Source organism: Macaca nemestrina, chromosome 20 (genome assembly GCF_043159975.1).
Source record: "Macaca nemestrina isolate mMacNem1 chromosome 20, mMacNem.hap1, whole genome shotgun sequence".
Taxonomy (NCBI): domain Eukaryota; kingdom Metazoa; phylum Chordata; class Mammalia; order Primates; family Cercopithecidae; genus Macaca; species Macaca nemestrina.
This window is the reverse complement of record NC_092144.1, coordinates 36,885,768-36,904,041: the sequence shown is the minus strand read 5'-3', so window position 1 is coordinate 36,904,041 and position 18,274 is coordinate 36,885,768. Positions and strand designations below refer to the sequence as shown.

The window sequence follows — 18,274 nt, the reverse complement described above, 5'->3', positions numbered from 1 at the left end:
ACAGTTGGTTTGAAATACTCTTTAGGTAGAATCTATGAAGGGGCAGTTAGAGCCCATAGAGGCCTATGGTGAAACACCAAATATCCCCAGGTAAAAACTAGAAAGAATCTGTGAAACTGCCTTGTGATGTGTAGATTCATCTCACAGAGTTAAACGTTACTTTTAATTCAGCAGGTTGCAAACACTGTTTTTGTAGAATCTGCAAGGGACATTTTGGAGCCCATTGAGGCAGTAGCGAAGAGCTAAATATCTCTGGAGAAAAACTAGAAAGAAGCTATGTGGGAAACAGCTTTGTGAGGTTGAGATTCATCCCACGGAGTTAAATTTTTCTTTTGATACGGGAGGTTAGAAACACTCTTCAGGTAGATTCTGCGATGGGACATTTGGGAGCCCATATAGGCCTATGGTGAAAAGCAGAATACCCCCGATAAAAACTAGATAGAAGCTATCTGTGAAACTGAGTTGTGATGTATGTCATCATCTCACAGATTTAAACCTTACTTTTGATTCAGTAGGTTGGAAACACTCTTCTATTAGCATTCACGGAGTAACAATTGGGAGCCCAAAGATGTCTATGGTGTAAAATCGAATATCCAGATAAAAACGAAAGAAGCTATCCATGAAACTGCTTTTTGATATGTGCATTCATCTCACAGAGTTAAGCCTTTATATGATTCAGCAAGTTGGAAACACTATTTTGGCAGAATTTGTGAAGGGACACTTGTGAGCCCTTTGAGTCCTGGGGCAGAAAACAAAGTATCCCCAGATAAAAACTGGAAATAAGTTCTCTGTGAAACTGCTATTTTTTGTTTGGGTTAATCTCCCAGAATTAAACTGTTCTTTCAATTCAGAGTTCTGGAAACACTCTTTAGGTTCAATGAGCGGAGGGTTAGTTAGGAGCCCATTATGCCCTAAGGTGAAAAATGGAATATCCCAAGACTAAACCAAGAAAGAAACTGTCAGTGAAACTGCTTTGCGGTTTGTGGATTCATCTCACAAAGGTAACTTTTTCTTTTGGTTCAGCAGGTGGGAAACTCTCTTTCTGTAGGATCTGCAATGGGACATTTGGAAGCCAACTAAGGTCTATGGTGAAAAACCAAATAACCCCAGATATAAACAAGAAAGAAGGTATCTGTGAAACTGCTTTGTGAAGTGTGGATTCTTCTCACAGAATTAAACCTTTCTTTTGATTCAGCAGGTTGCAAACATTCTTTTTGTAGAATGTGCAAAGAAAGGTTTGGGAGACCTTTGAGGCCTGTAGTGAAAAACAGATTATTCAGATAAAAACTAGAAAGAAGCTATCTATGAAAATTCTTTGTGATGTGTCAATTCATCTCATAGAGATAAATAATTCTTTTGATTCAGGATTGAAACATATTTTGGTAGAATCTTCAAAAATATATTTGGGATATCATAGAGGCCCATGGTAAAAACAATATCCCCAGATAAAAACTAGAAAGAAGCTCTCTTTGAAACTGCTTTGTGATGCATGGATTCATCTCACAGAGGAAAATCTTTCTTTAGATTTAGCAGGTTGAAAACATTGTTTTGTAGAATCTGTGAAAAGATATTTGAAAGCCCTTAGTGTTCTGTAGTGAAAAACTGAATATCCCCACATAAAAACTAGAAAGAAGCTATCTGCAAAACTGCCATTGATATGTCGATTCACCTCACAGAGTTAAACCTTTCTTTTGATTCACTAGGTTTTAAACACTCTTTTTGAATAATCTAGAAAGGGATATTTGGGAGCCCATTGTGGCTTATGGTGAAAAACAGAATATTCCAAGATAAAAACTAGAAAGTAGCTCTCAGGGAAACTGCTTGGTGATGTGTGGATTCATTTCACAGAGGTAAACCTTTCTTTCGATTCAGTAAGTTGAAAATCCTCTTTTTGTAGACTCAGCGAAGGGGCATTTTGGAGACCATTGAGGCCTATGGTGAGAAACTGAATATCTCAAGATGAAAACTAGAAATAAGCTATCTGTAAAACTGCTTTGTGAAGTGCGGATTCATCTCACAGAGATAAGCCTTTCATTTTATACAGCAAGATTGAAACACTACTTAGGTAGAACATGCGAGGGGACATTTTTGAGCCCATAGAGGTCTGTGGTGAAAAAACCAAATAACTGCAGATGAAAACTAGAAAGAAGCTATCTGTGAAACTTATTTTTAATGTGTGGATTCATACCACAGGCTTACACCTTTCTTTTAATTCAGCTGGTTGGAAACACTCTTTTTGTGGAAACCTGCGAAGGGACATTTGGGAGCATATCAAGGCCTCTGGTGAAAAACCGAATATCCAGAGACAAAAACTAGAAAGAAGCTACCTGTGAAACTGCTTTGTGATGTGTAGATTAATTTCACAGAGTTAAACGTTTCTTTTGATTCAGAAGGTTGGAAACACACTTTTGGTAGAATCTCTGAAGAGATATTTAAGAGCCCTTAGAGGCCGATGGTGGAAAACTGAATATCCCCAGATAGACACTACAAAGAAGCTATCTGTGAAATTGCTTTGTGATATTTGAATTCATTTTACAGACTTAAACCACTTTTTTGATACATCAGGTTTGAAACACTCTTTAGGTAGAGTCTGCAAAGGGACTTTTGGGAGCCTATAGAGGCCTATGTTGAAAAACCAAATATCTCCAGATAAAAACTAGAAAGAAGCTACCTACGAAACTGCTTGGTGATGTTTGATTTCATCTCACATAGTAATACTTTTTTCTGATTCAGCATGATTAAATAATTCTTTCTGTAGAAACTGCAAAGGGACATTTCGGAGCACTTTGAGGCCTATGGTGAAAATCTGAATATCCACAAATAAAATCTAGAAAGAAGGTGTGTGAAGAAACAGCCTTGTTGATGTGTGGATTCAACTCACAGAGTTAAACATTTCTTTTGTTTTAACTGAATTGAAACACTCTTTAGGTATTATCTGTAAATGGATATTTGGGAGCTTTTTGAGGCCTATGGTGAAAAACAGAATAACCCCAGATAAAAACTACAAAGAAGAAAACAGTGAAACTGGTTTATGATTTCCAGATTCATGTCACAGAGTTAAACATTTCCTTTGATATAAGTGGTTTCAAACACTCTTTAGGTAGAATCTGTGAAGGGACATTTTGGATCCTATAGAAGTTTATATTGAAAAAATGAATTTTCCCATATAAAAACTAAAAAGAAACTATGTGAAATTTCTTTGGGATGGGTGGATTCATCTCAGAGATAAAAGCTTCTTTTGATTCAGCAAGTGGAAAAACTTTTTTGGTAGAATCTGTGAAGGGACATTTGGGAGTCCATTCAGGCCTATGGTGAAAAATTGAATATCCCCAGATAAAAACTTGAAAGAAACTAACTGTGAAAATACTTTGTGATGTGTAGATTAATCTCACAGAATTAAACCATTTTTTGATTCAACAAGTTGTATGCATTCTTTTTGTAGAACCTGTGAAGGGACATTTTGGAGACATTTGGGGCCTTTATTAAAAACCCAAATATCCCCAGATAAAAACTAGAAACAGACAATTGGTGAAACTTCTTTGTGTTGTGTGGATTCATCTTACAGAGTTAAATGTTTCTTTTGATTTGGAAGGTTGGAAACACATTTTGGTAGATTCTGAGAAAGGACATTTACAAGCCCACAGGTGCCTATGGTGAAAAATCTGAATGTCCCCAGATAAAAGCTAGAAAGAAGCTATCTGTGAAACTGTGATGTGTGGATTCATCTCACAGAACTATAACTTTCTTTTGATTTGGCATGTTGGAAATACTGTTTTGGTAGAATCTGCAAAGGGATATTCGGGAGCCATTTGAGGCCTGAGGTGAAAAAAAAAATATTCCCAGGTAAAAACTAGAAAGAAGCTGTAGTGAAATGGCTCTGTGATGTGTATATTCATCTCATAGAGTGAAACCCTTCTTTTTATTCAGCAGGTTGGAAATACTCCCTTGTTAGAATCTATGAAGGGACATTCGGGAGCACATTGTGGCCTATGGTGAAAAATCAAATATCCTGAGATAAAATCTAGACAGGAACTATCAGTGAAACTACTTTGTGATGTATGGATTCATCCTACGGAGGTAAATCTTTCTTTTGATTCAGGAGATGGGGAACAGTTTTTAGTAGAATCTCTGAAGGGACATTTGGGAGCCCATAGAGGCCTATGGTGAAAAACTGAATATTCCCACATGAAAACTAAAAAGAAGCTATCTGGGAAACTGCTTTGAGATGTGTGGATTCATCTCACAGAATTAAACCTTTATTTTGATTCTGCAGGTTGCAAATAATTTTTATTAGAATCTGCAAAGAAACATTTGGGAGACCCTTGAGGCTTGTAGTGAAAAACTGAATATTTTGAGATTAAAACTGAAAAGAAGCTATACTGAAAGTGGTTTGTAATGTGTGGATTCATCTCAAATAGTAAAACTTTTCCTTTGATGCAGCAGGTTTGAAACACTTTTTAGGTACAATCTACAAAGGGCCATTTGGGAGCCCATAGAGGCCTATGTTGAAAAAGTGAATATACCTACATGAAAAGTAGAAAAATACATTCATCTGATAGATTTAAACCATTCTTTTGATTTAGCAGTTTGGAAACACTCTTTTGGTAGAATATGTGAGGGGACATTCAGGAGCCTTTTGAGGGCAATGACAAAAAACTAAATACCCTGATAAAAACTAGAAAGAAGTTGTCTATGAAACTGCTTCATGTTGTGTGAATTCATCTCACAAAATTAAACTTTCCCTTTTTTTATTCTTTTATTTTTATTTATTTATTTATTATTATTATACTTTAAGTTCTAGGGTACATGTGCATAACGTGCAGGTTTGTTACATATGTATACTTGTGCCATGTTGCTGTGCTGCACCCATCAACTCGTCAGCACCCATCAACTCGTCATTTACATCAGGTATAACTCCCAATGCAATCCCTTCCCCCTCCCCCCTCCCCATGATAGGCCCCGGTGTGTGATGTTCCCCTTCCCCAGTCCAAGTGATCTCATTGTTCAGTTCCCACCTATGAGTGAAAACATGCGGTATTTGGTTTTCTGTTCCTGTGATAGTTTGCTAAGAATGATGGTTTCCAGCTGCATCCATGTCCCTACAAAGGACACAAACTCATCCTTTTTGATGGCTGCATAGTATTCCATGGTGTATATGTGCCACATTTTCTTAATCCAGTCTGTCACTGATGGACATTTGGGTTGATTCCAAGTCTTTGCTCTTGTGAATAGTGCCGCAATCAACATACGTGTGCATGTGTCTTTATAGCAGCATGATTTATAATCCTTTGGGTATATACCCAGTAATGGGATGGCTGGGTCATATGGTACATCTAGTTCTAGATCCTTGAGGAATCGCCATACTGTTTTCCATAATGGTTGAACTAGTTTACAATCCCACCAACAGTGTAAAAGTATTGCTATTTCTCCACATCCTCTCCAGCACCTGTTGTTTCCTGACTTTTTAATGATCGTCATTCTAACTGGTGTGAGATGGTATCTCATTGTGGTTTTGATTTGCATTTCTCTGATGGCCAGTGATGATGAGCATTTTTTCATGTGTCTGTTGGCTGTATGAATGTCTTCTTTTGAGAACTGTCTGTTCATATCCTTTGCACACTTTTTGATGGGGTTGTTTGTTTTTTTCTTGTAAATTTGTTGAGTTCTTTGTAGATTCTGGGTATTAGCCCTTTGTCAGATGAGTAGATGGCAAAAATTTCTTTTGATTCAGCAGGTTGGAAACACTGTTGGTAGAATCTGCAAAGGTACATTTGGGAGCCATTTAAGCACTGTGGTGAAAAACAGGATATCACAGAAAAAAAACTTGAAAGAAGCTATCTGTGAAACTGCTTTCTGATGTATCGATCCATCTCACAGAGTTTAAACATTTATTTTGATAGAGTAGGTTTGAAACACTCATACGAGAAAATCTGCAAAGACACATTTTGCAGCCATTAGAGGACCATGGTGAAAAAACGAATATCCCCAGAAAAAAAAAAAAAAAGAAATTGAAATAAGCTATGTCTGAAACTTCTTTGTGATATGTGAATTCATTTCATGGAATTAAACCTCTCTTTTGGTTCAGCAAGTTGGAAACACTGTTTTGGTAGAATCTGTGAAGGGACATTTGGGAGCCAATTGAGGCCTATAGTGAAAAATTGAATGCCCCAAGAAAAAAGCTAAAAAGAAGCCATCAGTGAAACTGCTTTGTTATGTGTGGATTTTTCTCACAGAAGTAAATCTTTCTTTGATTCAGCAGGTTGGAAACACTCTTTTTGTAGAATCTGCACAGGAACATTTGGGAGCTCATTGAGGCCTATGGTGGAATATGAATATCCCCAGAGAATAACTAGAAATAAGCTATATGTGAAACTCCTTTGTGATGTGTGGATTCATCTCACAAAGTTAAACCTTTCTTTCAATACTGGAAGTTTGACATTCTCTTTAGGAGTAGTCTGCCAAGGGACATTTGGGAACCCATAGAGGCCTATGGTGTAAAACTGAATATCCCCAGGTAAAAACTAGAAAGCAGCTATCTGTGAAACTGCTTTGTGATGTGGGGTTCATCTCACAATTAAAGGGTTTCTTTTAATTCAGCAGATTGGAAACACTGTTTTGTTAGAATCTGCGAATGGACATTTGGGAACTCATAGAGACCTATGGTGAAAAACTGAATATCCCCAGATAAAAACAAGAAAGAAGCTATCTGTGAAATTGCCTTGTGATATGTGGATTCATCTCATAGTGTAAAACCTTTCTTTTTATTCAGCACGTTGGAAATGCTCCTTTGGTAGAATCTGCAAAGGGATATTCAGAAACCACTGAGGCCCAGGGTGAAAAACAAAATATCCCCAGATAAAAATTAGAAGGAAGCTATCTGTGAAACTGCTTTGTGATGTGTGAATTCATTTAACAGAGTTAAATTTTATTTTTGACACAGCAACTTTGAAACACTCTTTACGTCGAACTGCAAAGGGACATTTGGGAGCCCATAGAGGCCTATGGTGAAACACCGAATACCTGCAGAAAAAAAGTGGAAAGAAGTTATCTGTGAAATGATTCATCTCACAGAGTTAATTTTTTTCCTGATTCAGTAGGTGGGAAACACTGTCTTGGTAGAATCTGCAAAGGGATGTTTGGGAGCCCTTTGAGGCCTGTAGTGAAAAACCAAATATCCAGAAATAAAAGCTAGAAAGAAGCTTTCTGTAATTCTGCATTGTGATGTGTGGATTCATCTCACAGAGTATAACTGTTCTTTTCATTCAGCAGGTTAAAAACACTCTTTTTGTAAAATCTGCAAGGGGATATTTAAGACCCATTGAGGTCTATGGTGAAAAACCGAATATCCCCAAACTAGAAAAAAAAAAAAATGTGTGAAACTGCCTAGTGGTGTGTGGATCCACCTTTATGGGTAAAACCTTTATTTTGTTTCAGCAGGTTGGAAACACTCCTTTGGTAGTTTCTGCAAAGAAACATTTCGGAGCCCGTTGAGGCCTATGGTGAGAAATAGATTATCCCCAGACAAAAACTAGAAAGAAGCTATCTCTGAAACTGCTTTGTGTTGTGTGGATTTATCTCACAAAGTTTATACTATCTTATGATACAGCGGGTGTGAAACACTTCTTAGGTAGAATCTGTGAAAGGACATTTAGGAGCCCATAGAAGCCTATGGTGCAAAACTGTGTATTCTCAGATAAAAACTAGAAAGAAACTGTCTGTGAAACTTCTTTGTGATGTCTGGATACATCTCACAAAAATAAACCTTTCTTTTGATACAGCAGGTTTGAAACACTCTTTTTGTAGAATCTGCAAAGGGACATATGGGAGCCCAGTGAGGCCTGTAGTGAAAAACTGAATATTCCCCAATAAAAACTAGAAAGAATCTACCTGTGAAACTGCTTTGTGATGTGTGGATTCATAGCACAGAGTTAGACATTTCTTTTGATACAGCAGGTTTGAAACTCCCTAGGTAGAATCTGCAAAGGGACATTTGGGAGCCCATAGAGGCCTATAGTGAAAAACAGGATATCCGCAGACAAAAACTAGAAAGAATCTATTTGTGAAACTTTCTAGTGATGTGTGGATTCATCTCATAGAGTAAAACCTTTCTTTTGATCACCACATTGGAAATACTCTTTTGGTAGAATCTGCAAAGGGATATTTGGAAGCCCTTGCAGCCTCTGTTGAAAATCTGAATACCCTCAGATAAAAACTAGAAAGAAGCAACCCATAAAACTGCTATGTGATGTGTATATACATATCATAGAGTTAAACCTTTCTTTTGATACAGCAGATTGGAAACACTCTTTTGGTAAAAACTGTGAAGGGACTTTCAGAGCCCGTTGAGGCCCATTGTGAAAAACCAAATATCCCCAGATAAAAGCTAGAAAGAAGGTATCATTGAAACTTCCTTTTGATGTGTGGATTGATCTCACAGAATTAAACCTTTCTTTTGATTCAGAAGATTGAAAACTCTTTTGGTAAAATCTGTGAAGGGACATTTTGGAGCCCATTGAAGCCTGGGGTGAAAAACTGAACATCCCAAGATAAAAAATAGAAAGAAACTATCAGTGAAAGGGTTTGTGATGTGTGGATTCACCTCACAGAGGTAAACCTTTCTTTTGATTCAGTAGGTATGGGTCACTCTTTTTGTAGAATCTGCAAAGGGATATTTGGAAGCCCATTCAGGACTATGGTGAAAACCAAACATCCCAGGATAAAAACCGGAAATAATCTATATGTGAAACTGCATTGTCATGTGTGGATTAATCTCACATATTTACACCTTTCTTTTGACTCAGCAGATTGGAAACACTCTTTCTATAATCTGAGATGATACATTTTAAAAGCCTTTGAGGAGTATGGAGAAAAACAGTATTTCTCCATATAAAGACTAGAGAGAAGCTATCTATGAAACTGCTTTCTGATGTGTGCATTGATCCCACATAATTACACTTGTCTTTTGATTCAGCAGATTGAAAAAAAAAATTTGGTAGAATCTGCAAAAAGACATTTGAAGGCCCATTGAGGGCTAGGGTGAAAAACCTAATATCCCAAGATAAAAACTAGAAATGAACTATCAGTGAAGCTCCTTTGTGATGTGTGGATTCATCTCACAGAGATAAACCTTTCTTCTGATTTAGCATGTTGGACACACTCTTATTGTAGAATCTATGAAGGGACATTTTGGAACCCCTAGAAGCCTATGGTGAAAAAGAGAATACCCCGGATAAGAACTGTGAAGAAGCTATCTGTGAATCTTCTCTGTGGTGTGTGCATTCATCTCACAGTGTGAAAACTTTCTTTTCTTTCAACAAGTTGGAAACACTCTTTTTGTAGTATCTGCAAAGGGACATTTGGGAGCCCATTGAGGCCTATGGTGAAAAACAGAAAATCCCCAGATAAAACCTAGAAAGAAGTGATCTGTGAAACTTCTTTTTGATGTATGGATTCAGTTCACAGAGTTAACCTTTTCTTTTTATTCACCACATTGACAATACTCTTTGTGGAATCTGGGAAGGGACATTTGGAAACTGTAGAAGCCTATAATGAAAAACTGAATATTCCCAGATAAAAACTAGAAAGAAGCGATTTGTGAAACTGTATTGTGATATGTGGATTCATCTCACAGAGTTAAAGCTTTCTTTTGATTCAACAGGTTGGAAACACTCTTTTCATGGACTCTGCATAGGGACATTTGGGAGCCCATTGAGGCCTATAGTGTAAAAGAGAATATCGCCAGATAAAAACTAGCAAGGATCTATCTCTGAAACTGCTTTTGTGATGTGTGAATTAGGCCCACAGAGTTAAACCTTTCTTATGATTCACCAGGTTGCAAACACTCTTTTTGTAGAATCTGCGAAGGTATATTTGAAAAACACAGAAGCCTACAGTGATTTATCAAATATCCCCAGATAAAAACTACAAATAAACTATCTGTGAAACTGCATAGTAATGTGTGGATTTATCTCACAGAAATAAAGCTTTCTTTTCATTCAACAGGTTAAAAACATTCTTTTTAACCTGAGAATCTGAGAAGGGATATTTGGGAGTCCTTTGAGGCCTATGGTGAAAAACAGAGTATCCCCAGATAAAAACTCGAAAGAAACTATGTGAATCTGCTTTGTGATGTGTGGATTAATACCACAAAGATAAAAGTTTCTTTTGATTCAGCAAGTTGGAAACACTCTTTTGGTAGAATCTGTGAAGGGACATTTTGGAGACCAAAGAGGCCTATGTTGAAAAACCAAGTATCCACAGACAAAAACTGGAAAGAAGCTATCTGTGAAACTGCTTTGTGATGTGTGTATTTATCTCACAGAATTAAACTTTTCTTTTGATAGAGCAAGTTTGAATCACTCTTTAGGTAGAATATGTGAAGGGACATTTGGCTGCCATTTGGGGCATGTGGTGAAAACCAAAATATCCCCAGATGAAAACTAGAAGGAAGATTTCTGTGAAACTGTTTTATAACGTGTGGATTCATCTTACAGAGTTATACCATTCTTTTGTTTTTGCGAGTTTGAAACACTCTTTAGGGAGAATCTGTGAAGGGACATTTGGTAGTATATAAAGGCCTCTGGTGAAAAAACCAAATCTCCATATAAAAACTAGAAAGAATCTATCTATGAAACTGCTTAGTGCTGTGTGAATTCATCTCACAGAGTTAAACTTTTCCCTTGATTCAGCAATTGTAAGCACTGTTTTCTTAGAATCTGTGAAGGGACATTTGGGAGCCATTTAAGGCCTATGGTGAAAAACTGAATATCCCCAGATAAAAACTAGAAGAAATCTATCTGTGAAATTGTTTTCTGATGTGTGGATTCATCTTACGGAGTTCCACCATTCTTTTGATTATGCAAGTTTGAAACACTCTTTAGGGAGACTCTGTAACGGGACATTTGGTAGTCCATAAAGGCATATGGTGAAAAACCAAATATCTCCAAATAAAAGCCAGAAAGAAGCTAGCTATAAAACTGCTTTATGCTGTGTGGATTCATCTCACAGAGTTAAACCTTTCTTTTGATTCAGCAATTGGAAAAACTGTTTTGGTAGAATCTGCGAAGCTACATTTGGGAGCCATTTAAGGCCTGTGGTGAAAAACAGTTTATATCCCCAGATAAAACTTATAAGAAACTGTCTGTGAAACTGCTTTGTGATATATGGATTCATCTCCCTGAGGTTAACAATTTTTTTATAGAGTCTGTTTGAAATACTCTTTAGGTAGAATCTGTGAAGAGACATTTTTTTTTTGGCATTAGAAGACTATGGTGAAAAACTGCATATCCCCGGAAAAATACTAGAAAGAAGTTATGTCTGAAACTTCTTTGAGATGTGTGAGGTCATCTCACAGAGCTAAACCTTTCTTTTGATTCAGCAAGTTGGAAACACTGTTTTGGTAGAATCTACAAAGGTACATTTGAGAGCCAATTGAGTCCTATGGTGAAAAACTGAATGTCCCAAGATAAAAAGTAGAAATACACCATCAGTGAAACTGTTTTGTTATGCGTGGATTCATCTCACAGAGGTAAACTTTTCTTTTGATTCAGCAGGTTGGAAACACTCTTTTTGTAGAATTTTCATAGGGACATTTGAAAGAACATTGAAGTCTGTAGTAGAAATTGAAAATCCCCAGATAAAAATTAGAAATAAGCTATCAGTGAAATGGCTTTGTGATGTGTGGATTAATCTCACAGAATTAAGCCTTTCTTTTGATATTGGATGTTTCACACTGTCTTTAGGTACAGCCTCTGAAAGGACATTTGGGAGCCTATAGATATCTATGGTGTAAAAATGAATATCCACAGGTAAAAACTGGAAAGCAGCTATCTGTGAAACTACTTTGTGATGTGTGGATTAATCTCACAAGATAAACTTCTTTTTGCATCAACAGATTAGAAATGTTGTTTTGATAGAATCTGCGAAGGGACATTTGGGAGCCCATAGACGCCTATGGTGAAAAACCAAATATCCCCAGATAAATTAGAATGAATCTACCTGTGAATCTCATTTGTGATGTGTGGATTCATTTCACAGAGCAAAACCTTTCTTTTGGTGCAGCAGGTTTGAAAATGCTCCTTAGGTAGAATCTGCGGAGGGACATTTGTGAGCCCATAAAGGCCTATGTTTAAAAATTGAATATCTGCTGATAAAAACTGAAGGGAAGCTAACTGTGAAACTGCTTTGTGATGTGTGGATTCATCTCACTGATTTAAACCTTTCTTTTGATTCAACAGTTTTGAAACACTGTTTTTGTGGTATTTGCAAAGGGGCATTTGGGAGAATTTTGAGGCCTGTGGTGGTGAAAAACTGAAAAACCTCCAATAACACCTAGAAAGAAGCCATCTCTGAAACTGTTTTGTGATGTGTGGATTCATCTCACAGAGTTAAACCTTTGTTTTGATAAAATCTGCGAAGGGACTTTGGGGAACCCATAGAGGCCTATGGTGAAAAACAGAATATCCCCAGAAAAAAACTCGAAAGAAGCTATCTGTGAAATTGCATTGCAATGTGTGAATTCACCTCACAGAGTTAAACGTTTCTTTTGATTCACCAGGTTGGAAACACTCTTTTGATAGAATCCATGAAGGGACATTTTCAGGCTCTGAAACCTATAGTGAAAATCAAAATATCCCCATATAAAATCTAGAAGGAAGCTATCTGTGAAACTGCTTTGTGACAGGTGGGTTCATCTCACAGAGTTAAACCAACTTTTGATAGAGCAGGTGTGAAACACTCTTTAGGTAGAATCCATGAAGGGACATTTGGGAGTTCATAGAGGCCTATAATGAAAATTCAAATATCCCCAGATAAAAACTATAAAGCAACTACCTGTGAAAATTCTTTGTTGTGTGTGCATTCTTCTCAAAGAGTTCAATGTTTCTTTTAATTCATCAGGTTTGAATCACTTTTTAGATAGAATCTGTGAAGGGATATTTGAAAACCCATAGAGGCCTGTGGTGAAAAACTGAATATCCTTGGATAAAAACTCAAAAGAAACTATTTGTCAAACTTCTTTCTGATGCATGGATTCATCTCAGAGTGAAACATTTCTTTTTATTCTGAAGGTTGCAAACATTCTTTTAATAGAATCTCCAAAAAGACATTTGGGAGCTTCTTGAGGCTTGTAGTGAAAAACTAAATATCCCCAGAATAAAACTCAAAAGAAGAAGAATATTCCAAGATAATAACTAGGAAGAAGCTATCTGTGAAACTGCTTTGTGATGTGTGGATTCATATAACAGAGTTAAATCTTTCTTTTGATTCCTCAGGTTGGAAGCAGTGTTTTGGTAGAATCTACAAAGGGTCATTTTGGAGCCCTTTGAGGCCTGTGGTGATAAACCAAATATCCCCAGATAAAAACTATGAAGAAGCTATCTGTGAAACTGCTTTGTGATGTGTGGATTTATCTCACGAAGTTAAACCATTTTTTTTTAATTATTATTCAGCAGGTTGGAAATATTCTGTTGGTAGCATATGTGAAGGAACATTGGGAGCCCTTTGAGGCCTTTGCTGAAAAACCAAATATCCCTAAATAAAAAATGGAGAGAAGCCATCTGCTAAAATGCATTGTGATGTCTGGATTCATCTCACAGAGATAAAGCTTTCTTTTGATTCAGCAGGTTGGAAACACTCTTCTGATGGAATCTGCAAAGGGTCATTTTGGAGTCCATTGAGGACTATGGTGAAAAACTGAATATCCCCAGATGAAAACCAAAAAGAAGCTATCTGTGAAACTGTTTTGTGATGTGTGGATTCAATTCACATAGTTAAACCTTTTTTTTTTTTTTATTCAACAGGTTGAAGCACTCTTTTTGTAGAATGTGTGAAGGGACATTTTTGAGCCTGCAGTGGCCTATGGTGAAAAACTGAATATCTCCAGATAAAAACTCGAAAGAAGCTATCGGTCTGTGAAACTGCTTTGTGATGTTTGGATTCATCTCACAGAGATAAACCTTTCCTTTGTTGCAGCAGGTTAAAAACTCTCTTTTGGTAGAATCTGTGGTGGGACATTTTTGATTCTTATAGAGGCCTATGGTGAAAACTATCCCCGGATAAAAAACTAGAAAGATGCTATCAGTAAAAATTCTTGGTGTTGTGTAAATTCACCTCACAGAGTTAAACATTTCTTTTTGACTCTGCAGGTTTAAAACTCTCTTTTGCTAGAATCTCTGAAGGGATATTTGAGAGCTCAGAGTCCTTTGGTGAAAAACTGAATATGCACGATAAAAACTAGGAAGAAACTATCTGAGAAACTGCTTTGTCATGAGTGGATTCATCTCACAGAGTTAAACATTTGTTTTCATTAGGCAGGTTGCACACATTCTTTTTGTAGAATCTGCAAAGGAACATTTGGGAGCCCTCTGTGGCCTGTGATGAAAAACCAAATACCCTGACATACAAACTAGAAATAAACCATCAGTGAAACTACTTTGGGATGTTCGGATTCATCTCACAGAGTTGACTGTTTCTTTTGATTCAGCAGTCTGGAAACACTCTTTAGGTAGTATCTGTTAAGGAACACTTGGGAGCCCATAGAGGCCTATCTTGAAAAACCAAATATCCCCAGATACAAACTAGAAAGAAGCTATCTGTGAAACTTCTTTGTGACATGTGCATTATCTCAAAGAGTTAAACCTTTCTTTTGATTCAGCAGATTTGAACCTCTGTTTAGGTAAAATCTCCAAAGGGATATTTGAACTTCCTTAGAGGCCTATGGTGAAAAACGAATATCCTCAGATGAAAAGTAGAAAGAAGCCATCTGTGAAAGTGCTTTCTGATGTGTGGATTCAATGCGCCGAGTTAAACCTTGCTTTTGATTCACCAGGTTGCAGGCATCCTATTAAAAGAAACTGCAAAGGGACATTCGGGAGTACTTTGAGGCCTGTAGTGAAAAGCAGAATATTCCAAGATTAAAACTAGAAAGAAGCTATCTTTGAAACTGCTTTTGTTGTGTGGATTCATCTCACAGAGTTAAACCTTTCTTTTGATTCAGCAGGTTGGAAACAGTCTTTGGTAGAATATGTGAAGGGACATTTTGGAGACAATGGAGGCCTAAGGTGTAAAATCGAATATCTCCAGAGGAAAACTAGAAAGAAGCTGTTTTGAAACAGCTTTGTGATGTGTGGATTCATCTCACAGATTAAACCTTACTTTTGATTCAGCAGGGTGGAAACACTCTTTTTGTAGAATCTGCGAAAGGTCATTTTGGAGTCTATTGAGGCCTATGGTGTGAAACCAAATTTCCCCATATAAAAACTGGAAAGAAGCTTTCTGTGAAACTGATTTTTGTTGTGAAACTTCAATTCACAGAGTTAAAATTTCTTTTGAATCAGAAGGTTGGATACACCCTTTGAATAGAATCCGTGAAGGGACATTTTGGAGCCCTTTGAAGCCTGTGATGAAAACTGAATATCCCCAGATAAAAACTAGAAATAACCTATCTGTGAAACTGATTTGCTATGTCTGTACTCATCTCACAGGGTTAAACCTTTATTTTGATTCAGCAGGTCTGAAACAGGCTTTAGGTAGAATCTGCCCCAGGACATTTTAGAGCCCACTATATCCAAAACCGATTATCTCCAGATAAAAATTAGAAACAAGCTGTCTGTGCAACTGCTTTCTGAAGGGTGGATTCATCTCACAGTTAAACCTTTCTTTTTAATCAGCAGGTAGGAAACACTCTTTCAATTGAAACTTGGAAGGGACATTTGGAAGCCTACAGAGGCCTATTTTGAAAAACTGAATATCCACAGATAAAAACTAGAAAGAAGTTATCTGTAAAACTGTTTTGTGATGTGTGGATTCATCACACAGAGTTAAGCCTTTTTATGATTCTGCAGGTGAGAAATACTCTTTTTGAAGAATTTTTGAAGGGACATTTGGGAGCCTTTTGAACCTATGGTGAAAAACTAAATATCCAAAGGTAAAAACTAGAAATAATCTATCTGTGAAATTTCTTTGTGATGTGTGGATTTATCTCACAGATTTAAACCTTTCTTTAAACCTTTCTTTTAACACAGCAGGTTTGAAACACTCTTTAGGTAGAATCTGCCAGGACACATTTGGGAGCTTATAGAAGCCTATGGTGAAAAACAGAATATGCCCAGATAAAAACCAGAAGGAAGCTATCTGTGAAACTGCTTTGTGATGTATGGATGCATCTCACAGAGCTAAAACCTTATTTTGATTCAGCAGGCTGGCAACACTCTTTTGGTAGAATTTGTGAATGGACATTTTGATCCTATGGTGAAAAACAGAATATTATCAGACACAAATTAGAAAGAAGCTATCTGTGAAACTGCTTTGTGACATGTGGATTCAGCTCACAGATTTAAACATTTTTTTTTAATTCAAGAGATTGGAAACACTCCTTTGTTAGAATCTGTTAAGGGACATTTGGGATCCCACTGAGGCCTATGATGAAAAACCGAACATTCCCAGATACAAACTAGAAAGAAACTATCAGTACAATTGCTTTGTGATGTGTGAATTCATCTCAAAGAGTTAATTTTGATTCAGAAATTTGCAAACATTCTTTTACTATTATTATTATTATTTAAGACCTATATTAACAGGTGCTTGCAGTTTGTTGACTTTTTTGAAAAAATCAAGTTGTAAACTTTTATTACAAATTAAAAATGAAGTTCTTAAAACTCTAGACTTGACCAGATATGAAACAATTTAAAAACTTTTAAAGGCGTATTGAGAAAAACCAGGCTTTTTAAAAAAACACGTTTGTTATTACCAAAAAGAGACATCTTTAGGTAAAAATAATAAAAACCCCATGCTGCATAGATAATGCAGATAGTTCTATTTCTCTGGTCAATGGGCAAAAAGCAAGCACTTAAGGTCTTCAGCTCCAATCTTTTGTTCATTTCTTATTGCTGGAATTTCATATTTCTTCTTGTTGGATGACTAAAACGGATGATGATAGAGATGGTAAGCCGGCATTTACTCAGCCCCGCCCTGCTCAGCCTCGGGAGCAGACAAATTCTCAGCTGGTGGATCGGCTGCTTTTGTCTCTTTGCCATCTTGTGGTTTAGGGTTTTCTGGGAGTCTGCAATGGTAATTGAAGTTGCGGTGGTACTGACATTGAGGTGGCTGCTGACTTTGGGTCTCATCTCCTTGATTTTCTTTATCTTCTTCATTGCCATCCTCTCTAGGCTATCTTTGGCGAAGAGGGCCACTGCAGAATCGTGGTCTATATTCCCGATACATATTCTGCCTCACTGGTCTACCTTGTTCTCCTGCACTCTGGTTGTCAGCACCCTCCATCACTTCTCCCTGCACTGGAGGGTTGGAATACTGTGGTCGACACCCATAGCGTCTCTGCATGTAGTAAGGTGGGAACCTTCGCCTGCAGTAGGGCCAGCATTGTTGGGCCTGGCCTTTGGGAGCACTCTCTGATCCCTCGTTCTTTTCCCCACTCTCACTATTCTGGTAATTTTGCTGGTAATTGCATGGAGGACCCCTACGACATGGATAGCGTCTATAATGGTTACGGTCTGCTGCATATTTACTGCCTTGAACTGGAACACCAACAGGACCTGTAACATTTGCTGCTTCCACACCCTTTTCTCCTTCAACAACATCAAACTCCACAGTCTCTCCATCTCCTACACTGTGAAGGTACTTCCTGGGGTTATTCATTTTTACAGCAGTCTGATGTACAAATACATCTTCCTTGGTGTCATTTCTTTTGATGAAACCATATCCATTCCTTACATTGAACCATTTTACCGTTCCCAAAACCTTCATTGCGATGACCTTCTTGTCCCCGCTGGCAGGCACCACCGATGTGAGGCTGCCCGGGCCACTGCTCCCTGGGCCGCTGCCTGTAGTGCCAGGCTTGATGTGGGTGGCACCGAGGGTGGGAGTGGTGGGGGGGCACGGGGGCGGCGGGCTGCTGGTGGGTCTCGGCCTCGCTGCTCATGGTTGCGGTGATGGTGACTGGGGCCCGCTGCGGCAGCTGCGGCTCCTCCCGGGGTGTGATGGTAACTAGGCCGGCGGTGGCAGTGGGGCTGCTCAGGACTCTCTGGGGTTCGCTCTCCACTCCCACTACCGATCAAACTGGCAAACATTCTTTTTGAAGAATTTGCGAAGAAACATTCCAGAGCCCTTTGAAGTATGTCATGCAAAACTAAGTATCCCCAGATAAAAATTATAAAGAATCTATCTGTGCAACTGCTTTGTGATTTGTGGATTCATTTCACAGAGTTAAACATTTATTTTGATACAACAGGTTTGAAACATTCTTTAGTTAGAATCTGTG

At 37.7% G+C, this 18,274-nt stretch overlaps 1 pseudogene; it reads right to left on the bottom strand.

Annotated features, from left to right (window-relative positions):
• Window positions 1-16,574: 16,574 nt before the first annotated feature.
• Window positions 16,575-18,043, bottom strand: LOC105487645 (Y-box-binding protein 1 pseudogene; annotated as a pseudogene).
• Window positions 18,044-18,274: the final 231 nt, after the last annotated feature.